The 20033-nt window shown below is 39.0% G+C and overlaps 1 protein-coding gene and 1 pseudogene across 1 annotated transcript in view; both read right to left on the minus strand.

Annotated features, from left to right (window-relative positions):
• LRMDA (leucine rich melanocyte differentiation associated) overlaps nt 1-20033 on the minus strand; it is a 977969-nt gene that overhangs the window by 748308 nt on the left and 209628 nt on the right. The gene's annotated exons all lie outside the window — the stretch shown is intronic.
• On the minus strand, nt 14689-14807 carry LOC112482742 (annotated as a pseudogene).

Raw genomic sequence — 20033 nt, forward strand, 5'->3', positions numbered from 1 at the left:
TATAATCCCTCCTAGAGACCCTGAGGAGATCTTGTTTGCTGCCATCCATTTAATGCTCCAAAGAACCATTTTAGAAGCAAGCTGTTGAGTACAGCTAAAAGTTAGGCAAGGAGGTAAGAAGAAAAGAAAAAAAATTTCCTATTAATATCCCAAGTCCTGAGCCCATTTCCTCACCCAGTGTAAGACTTCTATTCCTTGGATGTCCCTCTTTTCTGTATCTCGCTCCCTGAACTTAGTAGGGGGAGCTCTCAAGTTGAAGATGAATACACCTTAACTTTCCTTATAAACATTCTAACACCAATAACTTGCTGCTATTCTGTAGATAGGGGTTATGTTTCCAGAAGACAGTTGGGGACCCTGTCCTTTTATGAAAACAAGGAAAAGAGAAAATAACACTGGGTGTCTTGTTCTGCGCTAAGAGCTTCAATAGATATTTTAACTCATTCGGCAACAACGACAGACTCATGGGATGATTAGACTTTCCCCAGCCCTCAACAGTTCTCTGTCCATCATCTAAGTAAAGACGTTCTCTTTTAGGATTCATATCTATGCCATTTATTTATAGAAACTCTTTACTTGAAGCAGTTTGAATTTAAGGTCCTAATTTATTCTCCTCGTATTCCCCTTCCTCTCTCGTCTCTCACTGCTCCCTTGAAGGTACACCTAGTCCAGTAAACTAGTTCACAGTTTGCAGATGAGAAAACTAAAGCCCAGAAAGGTAAGGAACTTGTCCATGACATGAAGTTCCTGTCAGGGCTGGAACTGGCACTCAGGCTACTGGTATTTCCACTGCACCATGCTGGTTCCAATTACTAGTTTCCATACAGCAGAAAAGAAAAAGTAACATCTCAATATCTTGCAGAAAAGTGTGAAATGTGGTCCTATGGAACCCACATAAGACCAAGACTCTCGCTATCCCGAAAAAGGACTAGCTCCCTAAACTGAGCCTCATCCCAAGGTCAACAAATGGTCCCCAGGAACCTTTGGGGGATGGGAGAGGGCAGCACTGCACCCTGCCAAATTCTTAAAGCACGTCATTGTCCAAGATTAATTTTTAAAATACATCATTTGAGATATGCTTGGGTTCACTGGCTTAAAACGGGTTAGCTTAACAAAAGATATGAGTAAGAAATAATAATGCAATCATTTAATACAATATCACTGTTTAAAGATTTTTTAAATATAAACATGGCAATTCTGCTAATACATATTACATACATTTACGACAATACGAGAAAGCTGAAAGGTGGTTATTGTTGAATTGAAAAAGTCCCAGAATCCCACTAAGAAAATAATGTGAGACAATAATGCATATTTCAGGTACACACTATAACTGACTTAAATTATTATGGATGTACTTCATACTTAATTACCTTTCTAAAATATGTCGGGGTATTTTGTCATAAACTCTGCAGTCTGCTGTACCTCTACTAAATACTGCTATGAAATACAAATCCTTTGCTAATGTTTTTATTTGAATAACTTATTACCCAATATAGCAAGCATCAACAAATTTTATAGAACCAGAACTTGGCTCTCTGAAATTCCTTCTACCCTAATGCCAGTCACTGTTGGGAGCATTTAGTTATAAATTGTCTTTCAATAAAAGTAAAAGCTCCCAAAACAACAAAATGAAAAGACACAGCAGCTTAAATCAAGGGAAGTCAATTTCCACATGCCGATCCTAAATATTTCATGGCCCTATTTTATTCTGACATTTGTAGATGACTAAAGTGTTACAAAGGAAATAAAATGCTGATTAAAGAGTTCACTGTCATAAAGGTTACTGAATTGTAAATGGCCCTTTCCATCTTCCTGTTAATAGGTACCCAGCTGTAAACATCATGAAGGATGTGACGGGAGGGCGGCTTCCCTCCTTTAGGAGCTGTATATACATTAATCACTGAATCACCAAGCCATGCTTAATTGCAAGCTGTATATCACACAAATCCATGGTAAGTAGAAGGAAACTCATTATTGCTGCTTCATAACTACTGGGTACTTCTCATTTTAACCTCCTCACACCTGGGACACTTTGTTGCTTTACAACAGGAATGCAGAAAAGGTATTACACCACTAATTACAGCCTACACTGGCACCTCCATCTCAGCTGCCTGGAAGAGAAAACGGAATACTCTCAGATCCGCAGCCATCACAGGCTTCTGCCTCATTTCCAATAAGTGAGTTTTTATATGTGGCTTGCCCCCACCACACTGTCTCACTAAGGACAACATGTTTAAATCCATTACTCCGTGAGAGTTTATAGAACTGTTTAAATGGTAAAGAAAAAAAATAAACCTGCAGTATATTTTGCTTTGACGAAATTATTGATTTAAATCCCATACAAAAGCACAATACTATTTAAAGGTCAACCCAAGAAAAATGAGTTTACACCCCAACAGAGCCAAGCTTATCTGTCATGAAAATGTAATGATGTGTTTATTCCCTCACTAGGTTGTATATATTTTTCAGGAAGATATAACAAACAGTCTACTTGCAGGTGAAATTTGCTCTTAAATGGGACTTTCAGAAGATATTTACATTTCAGATGGTGGGGCAAATATCTAAAAGCCTGAGACCCATTTCTGTACTTACCAGTCAGTTGAGTATTTTCATTGCCTTAGAATTGTTTTTCTCACTCCCAGGTCAAAAATGAGACATACACTTAAAAACTATAACCACAACTCAAAAGGGAACCTCTTAAGAAGCCTAAGGCTGCAAACAGAATGCAAAGGTTGTCATGATAATTGCCTCTCTAGCATTTTGGTTTCTTTTTTACATTTTAAAAAGATGGCAATAAATGTTCTAAGTTCATTAGATCTAGAAATATTTGTCATTAATAAATCTGCATGTTATCCTTTTTTCTTTTCAAAAGGCCAACTGATGGTATACCCCTCAACTTCTATCATCATCCTTCCCCGGTTAGCTTCTTAAGGTAGTCAGACCTGGGCCTCACTGAGATGGGTGAAGGGGATGAGGCATAATGCCATGCATCCAGGTCACAACTCCTAAAAGCCCTGGCCCACTGCCTCTCCATTAACCAGCATCTCTTGGGTGTCAGGTACTATGCTAGTTGTGTGGGTACAAAATAACACAGTACCATCTTTCTCGAAAAGCTTCATCCATTCATCAGGCAAACATGGACTGAGCATCTATTATGTGCCTGGTACTGTGCATTGGCCACATCAAAGATGATGGTCTTATAGGTCTGACAGACACTGAATACATTATTATAAGTAAAATAACTATCTCAAAAGCGGCCCTTCAGGATGCTAGAGGAGCATATAGTGAGGGAAGCCAAACCAGTCAACAGGGGTCAAGGAAGCCCTTCCTTAGGAAGTGACATTTAAACTGAGACTTGAAGAATGCAAAGGTGTTAGCCAGGTGAAATAGGAGGAGGCAGGTGCAGGCAGTTGGAACGGCAAGGGCCCAGAGACAAGACAATCTTTTTCAGAGTAGCATGAGATCTAGCTGAAGGGTAGGAGGGAGGAAAAGGAGAAAATCCTGCCAACAGTGGAAAGGGGGATCATTGGAAGGTTTCAAGTGACATGCCCTGAGCGGTATAAAAACATAGATCAGAAGTGAACAAGGGTACACTTGGAATTGCCTTTGTTGGAGGTTATTGGAGCAGCAGGGGTAACGACAATGGGGGTCGATGCCAGTGTTCTGGCGAACAACACAGAAACCCCCTACTCTAACACAGCCAGAGCACAAGAAGTACATTTCCAAGAACTGGCTTTTATTCTTATGTTTTAAAGACTGAGCTGACGAGGCTCACAATTTGGCTAATAGGGTCTGCTCCCCTTTTCACAGGTGCAGTTTGGCTGGTCTAAGGACCTAACAGCTCTGAAATCCTTATTATCTCCCTTCAGCACCCACTAGCACTCTGGCTATTTTCTTGTCATTATTAGCTCATTATTAGCTCTATCAAAAGATAATCTGGAAGAGAGAACATTTCCAAATCCAGGTAGTTTATTGCTAACACTTGTAGTAAAAGCTGCTTTTGTCTTTGGCCAGAAAGAAGAGTGAAACTATTGGCTAAAACTAGGTCTGAGGGTTGTCCAGACATCTCCCACAATCGTGGGTGTGTGTACCTTGGTTGCCTAAAAATCAGTGAGTATATAAATTTTATTTCTCTTCTAACACTCCTCATGGGGAAGAGGAATCGGTGTTCATGAATCTTCTATGTTTCTAGCATTGGTTGATCCTCATAGCCTCTCACATTCAGGCAAAAGCCTAAAGCTACCTGCCTCGTCAGGTGAATTGCAAGAAAGCTGAGCACAGCTCCACAGCCTACCCCACCACAACCACCTTCAAATCCCTTTCCCAACTCCAACACCACCTCACAGGCCAAGACAGCCACACCCACTGCAGGAATCTTCTGCCTTCTCAGGTAATCTTTGCCATTGCACTTGCTACTGCTTCCCACTTCACCCCAGTGCTGAGATGGGTCAGCCCTACAGGATCAGCACTAAGTCTCACTTGTAACATTCACAGATTCCTGAAGGGTCCCCTTAATGAAATTGTGAAACAGATAATTCCAACAAGCACACTTCTTCACAAGACGAAGGCAAAATAAAAAGATCGCCTGCTTTGGAATCAAGCATACCTGGGCCCACTGCTAAGCTCCTCCATCAGCCATGTTTCCAGTCATATTGCTTAAACTAGGATCCTCCATTTCTTCCTTACCTGTTCATACATCTATTCATTCATTCGATAAATAGTTATTGGATGCCAACTATGTTCCAAGAGCTTTCACACTTATTTCATTCAATCTTAACAATAATCCCCTAGAGCAAGTTCTCCAAATTCATTTGGTGATGCACCCAACATATGTTATTTATAAATTATAGATACTTACTATTGTACCAATGTATTCATAAAACATATACAAATAGGCATTTTAAGGATAGAAAGAAGTATAAAGACTTTAAATGCAATTCTATGCATTAATAATGTCAATTCCTCTTTGAGCTCACCAAAAAACATAGATATTTTACATACTGTATATTAACTTTTTCATTAGAGATGTTATATACGTAAGCCTCACTATTTTTAAATTACTTAGACAATAATCAAAACAGGTACTGGCAGAAAACAGACACACAGACCAGTGGAACAGAATCAAGAGTCCAGAAGCAAACCCCCGTTTATATGGGCAAATAATTTTTGACAAAAAAAAAGCCAAAAACATACAATGGAGAAAGGAAAGCCTCTTCAATAAATGGTGCTGGAAAAACTGGAAAGCCACCTGCAAGAGAATGAAACTAGACTGTTGTCTATCACCACACACAAATTAACTCAAAATGGAGTAAGGGCCTGAATATAAGACCTGAGACAATAAACTACATAGAAGAAAACATAGGTACTAAACCTTGGACTTAAAGAGGATTTTATGAATTTGACCTCAAAGGCAAGGGAAGTAAAAGCAAAAATCAATGAATGGGATTACATCAAACTAAAAAGCTTCTGCTCAGCAAAAGAAACTGTCAACAAGGTAAAGAGACAACCATCCGAATGGGAAAATATATTTGAAAGCAACACCTCCGATAAGGGCCTAACATCCAAAATATACAAAGAACTCATACAACTCGATAACAACAAAAAAAGAATCCATTTAAAAAATGGGCAGAGGACCAGAACAGACACTTCTCCCAAGAAGATCTACAGATGGCCAACAAACATATGAAAAGACAATCAACTTCACCAGCTACTGGGGAAATGCAAATCAAAACCACAATGAGATACCATCTCACACCTGTTTGAATGGCTATTATCAACAGAGCAAGTAATAACAAGTGCTGGAGAGGATCTGAAAAAAAAGGAACCCATATACAGTGCTGGTGGGACTGCAAATTGGTACAGCCACTATGGAAAACAGTATGGAGGTTCCTCAAAAAACTAAGAATTGATCTATCATATGATCCAGCAATCCCTCTACTGGGTATTTACCAAAAAGCTTGAAAACTTATATCCGAAAAGATATTTGCACACCGATGTTCATAGCAGCATTATTCACAGTGGGCAGGACATGAAAGCAATCCTAGTGTCTTACAATAGATGATTGGATAAAGAAGATGTGAGACATATGTGTAATGATTGAATATTACTCACCTATAAGAGATGAAATACTGCTATTTGCAACAACATAGATGGACCTTGAGATAATCAGGCTAAGCGAAATAAGCCAGACAGGAATAAGTTGAAAACCGCATGATATCACTTATATGTGGGAAATAAACCTAAAAGCAACAAACAAACAGAACAAACAGATTCATAGACAGTGGACCAGTGGTTACCAGAGGGGAGAGTGGAAAGGGAAAGGTAGATGAGATAAAAGAGGTCAAATATGTGATGACAGAAAGAAATCTATGGGCGGTGAACACATAATGCAATATATATGACTTACTGTTGAATTGTATACTTGAAACTTCTTGGATTTTGTTTAACAATGTCACCATAATAAATAAAAAAAAATTATTAAAATAAATTACTGGCCTAACACTTTGTAAAGTCAACTTAAAAGTTTACTTCTAATTTCAGTTTAACACTTAGTTTTAATAATTGAATCAGTTTTATAAGTTACTTAAGTATACAGACTAGTTTCCTGTGACTGCTGCAACAAATTACCACAAACTTGGTGGCATGAAATATATATATAATTCTGTCACAATCTGAATGCCAGAAGTACCACTGGGCCAAAATCAGTGTCAGCAGGGCCACAATCCCTCCAAAGGCACTAAGAAAGAATCTGTACCTTACCTCTTCGAGCTTCTACAGGTTGCTGGCATTCCTTGGCTTGTGACTGTATCACTATGATCTCTCCTTGTCTAGTCAGAACTGCCTTTTCCTCTTCCGTCTGCATCAAATCTCCCTTTGCTTCTCTCTAATAAAGACACCTGTGACTGCATTTAGGACCCACCCAGATAATACAGAATCATCTCTCCACCGCAAATCCTTAATTTAATCACATCTGCAAAGACCCTTTTTCCATATTAGTAACATTCACAGGTTCTGGGATTAGCACCTAATACCTTTGGTGCTAAGGTACAGCCATTAGCTGGTACAGCCATTATTCAGTACAACAGTACATAGGGAAGAAACTGATCACTGGCTAAAATGATCAAATCATAATACTCTTCTTTATTTATTTTTTTTTCCCCAATCTCATTAACCAGTCATGCTCAGATTGCTATTTAAATTCAGTGGGTAAATGTCCACAGTCTTCAACGTCAATTACCCAACATGTGTGGCAATTTTATATTATTTGCAAATGAATTCAAAACCCACTAATACTTCTTCTTGAAAAGACTTCTTAAATGGTTGGAAAATTCCTTTTCTGAATTTGTTATAGTTTGCAGAGATGAGCATTTTTATAGATGATACAACTGGACACTTTTTAGCAATGAGCTCATATGATGATGGAAACTTTCCAAACATCTGCTTTGACAATGTTCCCTCCATAAGTTTCTTTCAGAAAGCATTTGCTCAACTGCATTTTTTGCCCAACATATCTGTTGGGATATATATTTCTGGTAGGCATTAGGAGTGAAAAGATTAAGAAAGTTGGAACTTTTATTTTAAAAATGGGAAACTTATATTTATAATTTTAAAAACTCAACTTTCTCATTATATAATCAAGGAACCTCTGTTGGAACCAAAAATTTGTATTTTCAATCCCCAACTCAGAACCAAGTATAATGTAAAGGGTCTATAATTCGAGAATTTTTTTAAATGAAATTAATCTCACCACTGATATCCTGGAACCAGAAACTAATAAAATTTGTGAAATATTGAAGACGAAAAAGAGGGAAAGGTGGCACTATAAACTGCTCTTCAAAAAACAGTTTCCAAGTGGCCTCTGGAAAAGCTCCCTACTGTGTGTGGCACATCACGCTTATGTGGTAGACACCTGCACCAAGTGAAGGCACCAGTGTAGTCTGAGTATTAAATACTGATTAGCTTATCCCTTTCTAGTTTTTAGGTTATGAAAATCAAATATAGAATTCTAACACTGTCTTCCAGCATGCCAGTGGTTCTCATGATATCTTCCCTGGGCTCAAGCTCCTCACTCTAAGGACCATTGACTCTAAGTTAAGGGTAAGAGTGTTCCTATACAGATGAAGAAAACGAAACTGAGAGAGGCTAAGGGAGTTACCTAATGCAGCACAGAGAGTAGGTGTCAGAGCCAGGGATTGAATCCAATCTTCTGATTCCATGGCTGAATCTCATTGCACAGCTCTACAAGTCCTCCCCTCACCAGTGGGGTGGTAAAGAAGAGCAAGGCAGCTCAGCAGAGTGGTTCAAGCTCTGCTGGATTTGAACCTTGGTTCCACCACATCCCGGCTATGTAACCTTAGGTATAACAGACTCTACACCTCAGTTTTCTCATTTTCAGAATGAGGATAATAAAAGGAGCTATACCAGAGGGTGATGGTAAGGATGAAACAAATTAATTCGTACACAGCACTTAAGACAGCAACACATAGTAAGCAAAAGTAAGCACTCAGATGTTAGCCATGCAACAATACCTATTTCATAAGGCTATTATATGGAACGAATGAGAAATACACACAGATACATACGTGTATACACACTATAGAGAAAGAGAAGGGGGGTGCACATGCACCTGACATATAATGGGTACCTAATGAAGGTTAGCTTTTTTGGAGCTTTTGTTTTTAATTTTGAATGGAATATGAGGGTCACACAAAAGCATAAGGTTGATAAGGGTCATCTATATGAGCAAGAAAGCATCTTTCTGATGCCACACAAGCACACTGCCCTCTGCCTTATCTACCACAGATATTAGCCACTTATGAATCCAATTCCAAAATCCCAGGCTTTGGGTTCTAACACATGCCCTACTGATAAATGCTTACATCCACAATTTTGACCATAAGAAAATAACTAATAGTCTTCTAGCAGGAAGGTCCATCCTGGATCCACTGTAAAAATCATTTGGAAAATATAACTCCTTACCTGTTAACAATGACAAGTATTATAAGGTTTCCTGTCCCTGTCTAAAACTTTGAGTGTATCACCATGACCTCAATGTCTGAAGCAGAAACTTGAATTAGTTTTTTAAAAAGTAAACCAGCAGACACATCAACTAAAACTTTGTCTTTTGACTCTGATGAGTCACAACAAAACAAAACAATGTACTACTGTCCAGACCAAATCACCATTTCCCTTACCTTCTCAAAGTAGAGAGCGGATATATACAATGAACAAACAAATCAATAAACATTTCACTCTGTGAAGTTCCTCCTGGTCTCACCTGCTTTTACTGACTGACTCTGCTGAACAACCCATCATTGTCTCAACATCACTCTATATATCTTGCGTCATATTTGTAGAGTTTGAAACAGGAATAAAAATTCTAGCACTTGAAATAAAAATTAAGTGAATGTAGCTTCCTAACAAAATATCATCTGCAGAAAAACGATACGATGGTGGCCAGGGAATCTGGAAAGGAAGAGCCAAGAAGCTGGACCCAGGCAGACCCAGAGCACCTGGACAAAGCAAAAGCTGTCAAATAAAGGACTGAGGTCAAAGGACAGGCAATTAGGACTTGAATGACCAACACACACAGTTTTAACAGCAATATGCACAAGAACTCGAGGCTCCCAAGATTATAGGTGAGAGAGACAGAAGAAAACACATTGGATTCAAGTCAAGAAATCTGGGTTTGCATCCCTATTTTGCTCCTTTCCGATGCTATAACCTTGAGAAAGTTATTTCCCCTCTCTGGATCGCTATTTCCTCCTCTGTAAAAGTGAGAGAGTTGAACCATCTTATCTGTTTAGAGATTTCCAGCTTAATTATTCAAGACCTCTTCAGTCATCACCAATCTGTGCACTGTTAAAGCTAATAATTTCTTATGGTCTGAGAAGCATTTTTAATAAGTACCTACTGTGTATTTCCAATCTATATATTAAAGCTGTTTACCAAATATGTCTAGTTCTACCCTCTTTGCATCACAAGGTAAAAATGGGCCCTGTGACAATGAGCTGTGTGCGGTACATTTACTTGTCAATCCAAGACCCTTCAGAACTCTCTTTTGCTCTGGCTCAGTGTCCAGCTTAGTGTTCAAGATGTCAACTGCCATCTTGAGTCTGTGTGACTAAAATCAGAACCCCTCTGCCAACCTACAATGTACATGCAGTACAGCAAGAAATACATCTGTATTGTTTTATACCCTTGAGATTCTGGAGTTATTTGTTACTGCAGCATAACTTAGCCAGACCTAATCGATATAACAGGCAATCTAAAATTTAAATTATTGTTCGTATTATTTACTCTATTCTACTGTGACTACTATGTATAATGAACAATCTTGTGTTTTTATAACTATTTGTATTTCTCAAGGTAAAGCAGATACCATATACCTGGAACTAATAACTCACTTTTCAAGGTATATGTCCATTCCTCCAACTTCTCAAGGGGTCTCCTGCAAATAACAATTACCTTCTCCAGTAAGAATAAAGAAGGTGAGAACACAGTAATCACACTTTGGCAGCATTCATTTTCATGACTAATTTACTGATGCGGCAGACTCTTAAAGAAAAAAAAAAAACATATCAGGCCATAGAGGGACATGACAAAATGTTTTTAAAAAACAAACTGCTGGTTATAGATAACGTAATACCACAGGCTAGGACAGACAGATTTTGCCCACAAAAAGCGAGTGAAAAAGAAACAAGCCACCTATTACCTATGAATTACAAAAGACTTGAGGTCAGTTAACAAAGATGACTTAAGAGATGGGGAGAAGAATACAGCTAAAAAACATTTTATGAGGCCTTGTTGGAAAGGAAAGGGGAAAAGGAAGAACAAAGAGATATAAGCTTGAAGATTAATTTTTTTTAGAAAAGCTCTGGTGCAATAGAAATGCAGAAGCATATAAATATATATGAGATTTAAGAGACCAGAAAAGCTAGATAGTTTAAACATCTATAACTTTCAAAAACCATAATAGGAGAAAAAAGGTAAAATAAAAGCAATTGTATTTTAATCGGTTAATAATCTGCTATCTGAGACTTTTGGGGAAATGGTGTAAAGATAAAATATTTAAGAAAACTTATTTTTTTAAACCCAGAGTCAAACCACTGTAGGATATTTCTTGCTCTAAAAAAAAAGACATACCCCCTGTCCTGTTGGTTAATTACAGAACTGTCTGACAGAGAAACAGTGAGTGTGACCTCAACTGTCATCTACTCAATAGCCACTCCTGGGGTACCAGATGTACAGGCCCGACTTACAACAGGCAATTTGTGGGGCAAACTCACACCCAGTCTGCAGATACTGTGGCTCTCACTGACGGAAGGATGTGCCTATGAATTAGCAGTCAGACAGCGACTGTCATTGGTAATAACTTCTTATTATGTCAAGGAATTTACATGCAGATCAATGTGAGCAATGTGCACTTGCTTATCCCCACCATAAATCACTATCGATTGGCACACCAATTCCTCGCCATAATTAGGAGCTATAGACAGAGTTGCAATATTATCTTAAATACTGTGTCACTACCCTCCATATACAGCTAGCATCACAAAACTCCCGCACCGCTGCTCTTACTACCTGCGACACGGCTTCTGTTGCTATTTGGGGTGACAAGTGGGGGAGATAAGTGAATAAAATGTCCCTGTGTGCAGTGTCTACCTGAGATTCCCCATACCCTATTAGAGATTTAAAAAATGGGAATTTCTCCATATCCATATTGAATTCCTGTGTGCAAATGCAAAAGTTGGCAACATGCTGCTCTTAATCTGATTTATGCACCAATTTATTTTATACATTAGGCACACTGTATGCAGGCTGACTGATGCATAAAAATTTCATGCAAAAAAGGACTCACTCTCGTACAACTGCCTTTCAGTTATTATTACCTCTTGTGGTTCACATCCTACAGTGGGTAGGACAAATGACTCCATATACCAAATGCATTTTATCCACTATAGAAACATTTTGATCTGTTTCTATTTCCCCTCAGCTCCAACTCAAGAAAGCTAAAAACGCTGTTATCTTAACTTTCTGAAATCCTTTAATGCTACTAAACACCCACTTACGCAGAGAACTTCTCTCCGTGTTCACTGTTTAACTGTGTATTATAACCACGCAAAAATATACAACGGAGGTAAACAGAGACAGATGGACACATACCCACGACACACCTGAATATTTTTGGTTAATTTTTTCTTGTTGTTAACCATTTTTTTTCTCTATATGTCATAACCTCCATGCATTTTGCATTACATTTCTAATTACCTTCATGGGGATACGTTCTCTAGAATATTAACAGCAAAAATCCAAACAAACAGAAAAGCTTTAGAGGTAGGATTTTTAGTTAGGGAAAAACCAGCTAGAAAAAGCATCTTTCTGTATTTTGCTTTTATTAGAAGTCTCCTTTCATCCAAGAAATATGGGGCCTGAAATAAATTGTACCATCCTGCTTTTTTTTTTTATTCAAATCCTTGCCAGAGCTAGGCAGTATGCTAATGAAAACAGGTTGATAAATGACTCCCTGATATTTTCCAGACATTTTTCTCTCAGAAGTGCTCTAAACTGATGTAGCTCAAAGAGAATAAGGCGCATTAAGTCATTATATCAATTTTTGTTACCCAGATACTTCAGTCCCAGTTAAGCGCTGACAGCCAATATAAAACAAGGCAAGGGCATCATACGACTCCATCGATCAAATCTTGTCGTAGATAGATTGCCTATTACACAAATAGAACTAGCGGATTCAGTTTGTAGTTTTATGCTCTCCAATTAAAGGATAACAGGGTACTTTCCCATAAATCTGCTAATTGCAACTGAATTAATTTAACAAATTTCTCCAAGCACAGAGGAAAAAGCGATTGGTTAAGCTAATGTAAACTAGCACAGGTTGTCACAAAGAGGCTCCCATAACATCCTTTTGCTATACCTTGATTGGGCAAGGTGTCACAAGTATTTAGCTACATTGTGGTTCTCTGGCAACAGACAGCTGACAAGCATAAAACATTGCACAAATAGGAGATAATTTATTTGTGGTACTTTTTTCTCTCTCTCACTCCCCACTCTCCCCCACCCGAAGGATGAAATAACTCCCTCTTTGCATCTAATTAATGTTTCTCTCGAAGTGAAGCTGTTTTTCTAAATCAGAATTACACCAGCTACAGCACTATATTACAGAAAGGGGTCCCTCCGCGCCACTCAGCCAACAGTAGGAGTGATGGGCAAAAACGGAACTGCCTATTGCATTTCAAAGGAGAAAGTAGCTCCATACTCCTGAATAGGGCAGGACGAATACATACGAGGCAGGGCACCCACTCTCGTGAATTCAAATATACAGGCAACCACGGCCCAAGTGCCAGAATCAAAGCAGATGATCCCAAGCCATAAAATAATGTGTTGTAGGAGAATTCCTCAACTGCCACACTCACCCTGATGGAGGTGGAATTGTGATGACTGCGCAAGCACAGTGGCAATCTAGTGACACTCCTCTGCCTCTCTCCCCTCTCCAGCATGCCTCCGTCATGCCTCAGCCAGGGACTCAGGTACGCTGACAATACTCATGACAGCCTCAGACAGCTAAAGCTTAAAAACTCAGGTGAGGAGGGAGTGAGGAACAGAAAGCCTATTTTTCAGATTTGGTGGAAGAAGACAGATATTAAATACCTTGTCCTATTGTATCCATATTTTTAGACTGGATATTTTAAATATCGGCTTGCAAAATACAGTTGTTATCCTTACTTGGCAGGCACCACCTCTTACAGAAAGGGGATAGATTTCAGTTCCAGAAGAAACAATGGAGCCCAGGTACAAGGGAGAAGCAGCAATGGAGCCCAAAGCCCATGGAGAAGAGAGAGGGGCAAGGCAGCAATACCAGGATGATGTACCTCCCCAACCCAAACTAAAGTTGGGTATCTTCAGCACCTCGCTCTCCTCTTATGATCATTGCTTCAAGCTTTCTTGTTACAGAAGCTTATTTCTTTTTAACCAGGGAGAAAAATCTTGGGGTAGATCTTTTCCAAAGCACATTTCTAATAATCCTGTTTATCCATATGTGCTTCTACTGAAAGAATGAAGCTCAGCCATGTCACCTCACACAGTAAGCTATTCGAGGACAAGAACCACATGCATTTTGTGCTATGGGCTCAGGGCAGTGGGAACACGGCACGGTGCCTCAGGTGTACAACACATACAACCTGAGAACTGGCTGAGTCACCTGGCCAAGAGGTAACAGGGTTCTGCAAAGGGAGAGAGGGTGTGAGTTCGGTCCAGGCAGGAAGGTAGAGGGTATCAATTCCTCACACTATTAGTTTGCCACTCAATACCTAATCAGAAACAAAAAGGAAACATACATACATCGAGAAGACAAAAAAAGATATATTCTGAGTCAGAGATAGTTATGTAAAAATGCTAAATTGAAGTCAGAACACTTGGGTTATAGCCCCAATTTTGCGACTAACTAGCTATATGCTGCTAGGATCACACCTAAAGATTTGTTCCTCATCCATAAAAGCAAGATATCAGATTCTCTCTCAGAATTAGATCTAATGAAGGCTGGCAGATCTAGCCACTGTTTGTTTTTTGTTTGTTTGTTGTTTTGGGGTGTTTTTTTAGGCGAGGCAACCCTTGATTGACCTCACAGATTGCAAGGACCTTGTCAGCTTATAATCCTTATTTTATTTTTTATGCCTACAGCACCTAGTCTTCCTAGGTGGTCTCTCATCCAAGTACTAACCAGGCCCAACCCCGCTTAGCTTCCAGGATCAGACAAGATCAGGCTTGTTCAGGGTAGCATGGCCGTAGACTAGCCACTGTTTTTCAAAATGCAGCTGCATGTGGGATCAAATTCAAGGGTGCTCTCAGCATTTTTTAACAGAATATAACACATAAGAGTACACTATATGTAGTAAGGGTATTGTTTTTGACACTTCTGATTCAGTTACTTAAATAAATATGTGTGTGTGTGTGTGTATATATATGTATATATATTTTTTATATATATGTATGTATGTATGTATGTATATATGTATGTATAGATAGATGTGTGTGTGTGTGTGTGATAGGAAATATATTCTTTAATGTCAGTCACAGACAAAAAAAAAAATTTAAAAATTGAAAGCCACCAATCCAATGCAACCCAAAGACTGAATGCAAAGATTTTATGGCAATATCATCACCTGTTTACATACAGAACTAGCTGCAAGGGCTAGAGAACTGGTGAGCTAAGGCTTTGAAATGACCACTACAGAAGCTTCTATCCCAACAGAAGCTCATCAGTCATTTCTGATGAAAATGAGACTAGGAAACCCCCCATCTCAGGAAAGACACCTGTCTATGTGAAGACAGTGAAGTGACTCATTTCAGACCCCAGCAAGGTCGCCCATCCCAGTTGGTGTTGGTTGCATAATAATCCAGAATTAGAGGTCACAGGTCTGCCACACACAAACTCCCCACACAGAACCTGAACACAATGCACAGAACTCCTGCCCAAAGGAAATAACTTGCATCTACTGAAAGCAAAGGCTGGCCCCCTCATCAATTGTGGGACAAATATTTCGTATATTTCTTTGATTCACAGGCATACAGATGCAATAGCATGGATTTGTTCTTTATAAAACACCTGAGAAAGGATGACCTAGAAAAAATTATGTCAGCCTGAAAGAACCTGCTGGCCACCTCTCAAGAATCCACATAAGATGAAGTAGGACCTAATGAGTAATTCCCCAAATCCTTTGCTTCTCCAGTTATACTGAGTCTACTGCTCGACAATAATTTTTACTGTGCCTTGTAATGAGTTATGATCTGATGTGCTGGTTGGAGGAAAACCTACAAATAAGAAGTGTTCATATTACAAACATGTTGAGTCTAAGCTTCCGGAGGAAAAATACTCCTTCGGCTATAATATTTTCTATGATTTGAATGCCATCTGTACGAAGATGGCATATGGGTTATGGAACTTAGTTTATAGAAGATGTGGAGGATATGCTACTATGAAAATAAACAGCAAAAGAGTCATTTATAAGGAAAATAAATAAAGGGTCTAGGAACTATCCAGCTAGCCAGCCAACAAAATAGTTATTGAATGCCTACTGTGTGCCAGGCACTAGCTATTAGATATAGTCTCTTCTCTCAGTAGCATACAGTCTGGTTTGGAAGAGAGCTTTAAATAAGTTTTATAAATAGCCAGCACCATGAAGTAAAAATAATTAAGGAGCTTTTAGTTGGGGGTTGAGACCAAAGGCAAAGAGTACAAGAGGACTTCAAGCACACTCCAGTCATCAGGCTTCCTGCCACAGCCTTTACCATCACAGCTCTCCTCTGCCTTCCCACTCACATCTCCATCAGTAAATCTTTAAACTCTCTCATATACCTAGTGGTGTCATCAGGCTACCTCTCTTCGATCCCCACTAGCCTTCTGTCCTCCAAATCCAGGCCCTTTCAGACATCTCTGTCCCATTGTTCCTTCAGCTAAGGATGTTTTTATTTGTTGTTTGCAGCATTCCAGCTTTCCAGCTTCCTCAGATTCAAATTCCAGCTCTACCACTTCATAGCTATGTGACCTTGAACAAATTTCTTCATCTTTCTGTGCCCCAAAGTCCTCATCTGTAAAACAGAGTTGATAATGGGCCCTACTCCATGTTTTGTATAAGGATTAAATAAGATAATATATTTAAAGCACTAAGAACTATACCTGCCATATAGTAAGCAGCCAATAAATGTTAACTTCTATTATTGTTGTTTTGTTATTATGACTATTGCTATGTATTATTGTTTTTTATATGCTATTTCAGAATTTCTCTCAATGGCTGATAATTTTGGGGGGAAATGAGAAGATGTTAGTAATCCCTCATAATGCTGTCTAATTTACATTTTAATATATCATTACCTAACAAAATATTTCAGCCAAACTGGAATGGCAAAACTTATTTCTGGGACACAGGCAATAACAGACCAATCTCCAAAGATCTTTCAAGGGTACCCTTAAAATTATATGCATGTCTACCCCAGGTAAGAATCAGATCCATAAAAATCTATAAAATGAAGGTGGGGTAGGGTGGGCATGGGCATTCCAGAATTGCGATGAACTCTTTACATGCCATGGACCACTAAGAGGTAGCTGCATGAGGGGAGGGACTGAGTCACAGATACTTTGTAATCACCATGCTCAGCATTGTGTGTACCATATAAAAGGTGTGTGTAATCAACCTTTCAAGAATGAAGGAAGATCATCTTAGGTGTCTTTGCCAAGTCACAGATGCCTAGAGCAGACCCCTTCCACACACACGAGTCTACCATGGTAATAAACTCCAAAAAGACACAAGGCCTGCCTCAGCCAGCTTTCATGTAAGGTAAAGAAAAAAAAACAAACACCATCCAGGAACCTTGCCTGACACCAAAAACAGAGTGCAGGACATTTTATTCTCCATTAATTTGGATATACACTATTTCTCTATGATTACTGTAGCATGCAATGTTCTTATAAAGTTATGAACTGGTTTTGCATCATTCCATTGCTAGAATTTAATACTGTACTAAGTGTGATATATCTCAGCCATGATTAATACTGCCCAGTTCTGCAGCAAGTTTCTATAAAAACTAGCCTGAAATACAGGACTCTTAAAACTCTTGCCAAATCTGCAAGATGTGATATTAACACAGCTCCCATGCAGGCGAGCATGTCCAACCTATGCTGAGACCATCTGCATGTTTCCCTTTGTGCTCTGTGAGCAGCTATTTATCCTATCACCAAAGCCTAGAAGATTCAGTGAGTGCTGCCCTGGCCTGGTTTACAACAGCATTATTAATACTGCTCAACAACAAGGTAAAATTACAGATAAAATCTGAATAGGCCCATTATTGTTTTTAGAGGGAGCTAAAAAGAAGCAGCTATATAATTTCCTTGGGCCAATAGAAAGCTCACCCTGGCAAAGATAAGAGAAGAAATGCACACGGCAGACGACGAGCCACTGGAGCTCAGCTATGTGTAAATCCCTTCCTCGAACATCATGAATTAAAGCAGATGAAAGTTTTAAAATGTCAGGCAGGTCCCTGGGGATGGATATGCTTTATGTTTTTTATACAGTGAACATTAATTTCAAATGGAAAGGGAAAGCAGCCCTGTATCTCTAGCCATTTGCTCCTTTTTTTCTTAAGTTCCATGTGTCCACTTATAACAGACCATTCTCAGGGGAATTGATGCTTCGCTGAGTCAAACAGTTGGGCTCAAGGTAAAAGGAAAGTCCTTGTAAGGAAGACAATAAAAATTCACCACCCGCTTCCAAGAAGCAGCCCCAATATGGAACATTTGGTTTGGAGTTAGACAACTGAGGTTCGAATCCTACTTCCAACTCTTTCTAGGTGTTTTGCCTTGGGAAGACCCAGCTTCTCTGATCATTAATTTCCTTGTTCACATGGTAATCAGATAAACAAAATAGTACATGTATATATATGTGCATACATACATATGTATATGTACATACATGTATATTTGTGTATATCACACATACACTCTCTTCAGGCTGTTGCTTTAACTCTTCACAGCTTTTCCTCCTATTTAACTTCTGTCATGCATTCCTGGTTTTATTTAACTGCTCCACAAAAGAAACAAAATTGTCATTCATTCATTCATTTGTTCATTCATACTCTACATATTGAGGGTTTATTATGTGCCAAGTCCTTTAAGGTCCAACAGAAACTAGGATGCTATCTTTGCCCTCTAAGAGTTTGCAATTTAGAGTAGTGGTTCTGTCTATAAGGTGAATCGTAGGTGAAATTCATAAGACTTATACCCTAGTTTAGGTTGAGAAATCAGTTTGACAACATGATGATGATGGTACAAATAATTGGCCTGAGCACTCCGACTTAAGAGTTATAAGACCAGAAGTCCATGATAAGTTTGATTACTGTTCAGCAAATAGTCATTCCCATCCGATCCCACTATGGGCAGAGTTCACTTCTCTGCCCTGCTGATATTGGTCAGCAGGCAAATGAAAGTTAGCAGCGTGATGAAAGCAGAGGCTGTAAGTGTGCTCATATCACATCACAATTTGGCTTGGCTCTTGCATTCCATGATCTACCATGAGAGGCTGCAGGCACCCTCTACTCTATCAGTCTGAGCCCCAGAACATGCATAGAACAGACCTGAAGACAACATACAGCCTGCTGTCAAGGCCGCCTGCCCTGCCACCTGGAGCCCTACTGGCTGGAGCACAGCAACCCAGCCTAGATCAGCCAAACTACAGTCAACCTGCAGAACATGAGCAAGAAAATAAATGGGGTGATTTCTTATGCAGCATTATTATGGAAATAGCTGACCAATATAAGGTCTAAGCAGAATCCCAACCAGAAAACGATTGCCTCATCTAAAGCAATTTGGCAAAACTTAACTACCGGAGCATTGAAATGAGATTACAGTACAAAACATTCTTTTCATGGTGAATCAATCATTCTGTCTCAACTCCTCTATGCTTGGTTTCAGCTCTCTCCGTGTTGAAGGAAATTAACCCAAAATAAGTTGATCTTGATGAGTATGATTTAAATCAATAATGTTAATTGGGCTCCTGAGCATAAGATAAAATGACTTCAAATCAACAAAAGGTTAATATAGTTTTCTCTTCATGCACCACCTATGATAAATCTATAGTGGTCTGAAATTTCCCATTTCATTAACAGTGCATTTAACATGCTAAAAAGACGGGAATGTTCCCCTTACAAAATGTTCTCTCAGTGCCCACCAGCAGGTTAACTGAAGATTGTAAAGCATATCCAATTGTGTAATTAAGTTATATCTGAACAGGGTGGGGAGGGATGTACTCAACAATGATAACTTATTTTAAACTTTAATTTTATTATCTTCTTGTCCTACCTACTTCCCCTTCCCCATGGTAGTTTATGGAATAACTGGATATTTTCTTTTATAGGCTATTTCATTCTCTGTGACTTATAGCTAGCAAAGAAAAAAAATCATTCAACATTCTTATTGACCACATACGGTTGAAAGGAGATGTGAGACAAGCTCAAGTAGGTGGGAA

The sequence above is a fragment of the Pteropus alecto genome, unplaced genomic scaffold (assembly GCF_000325575.1).
Source record: "Pteropus alecto unplaced genomic scaffold, ASM32557v1 scaffold155, whole genome shotgun sequence".
NCBI lineage: Eukaryota > Metazoa > Chordata > Mammalia > Chiroptera > Pteropodidae > Pteropus > Pteropus alecto.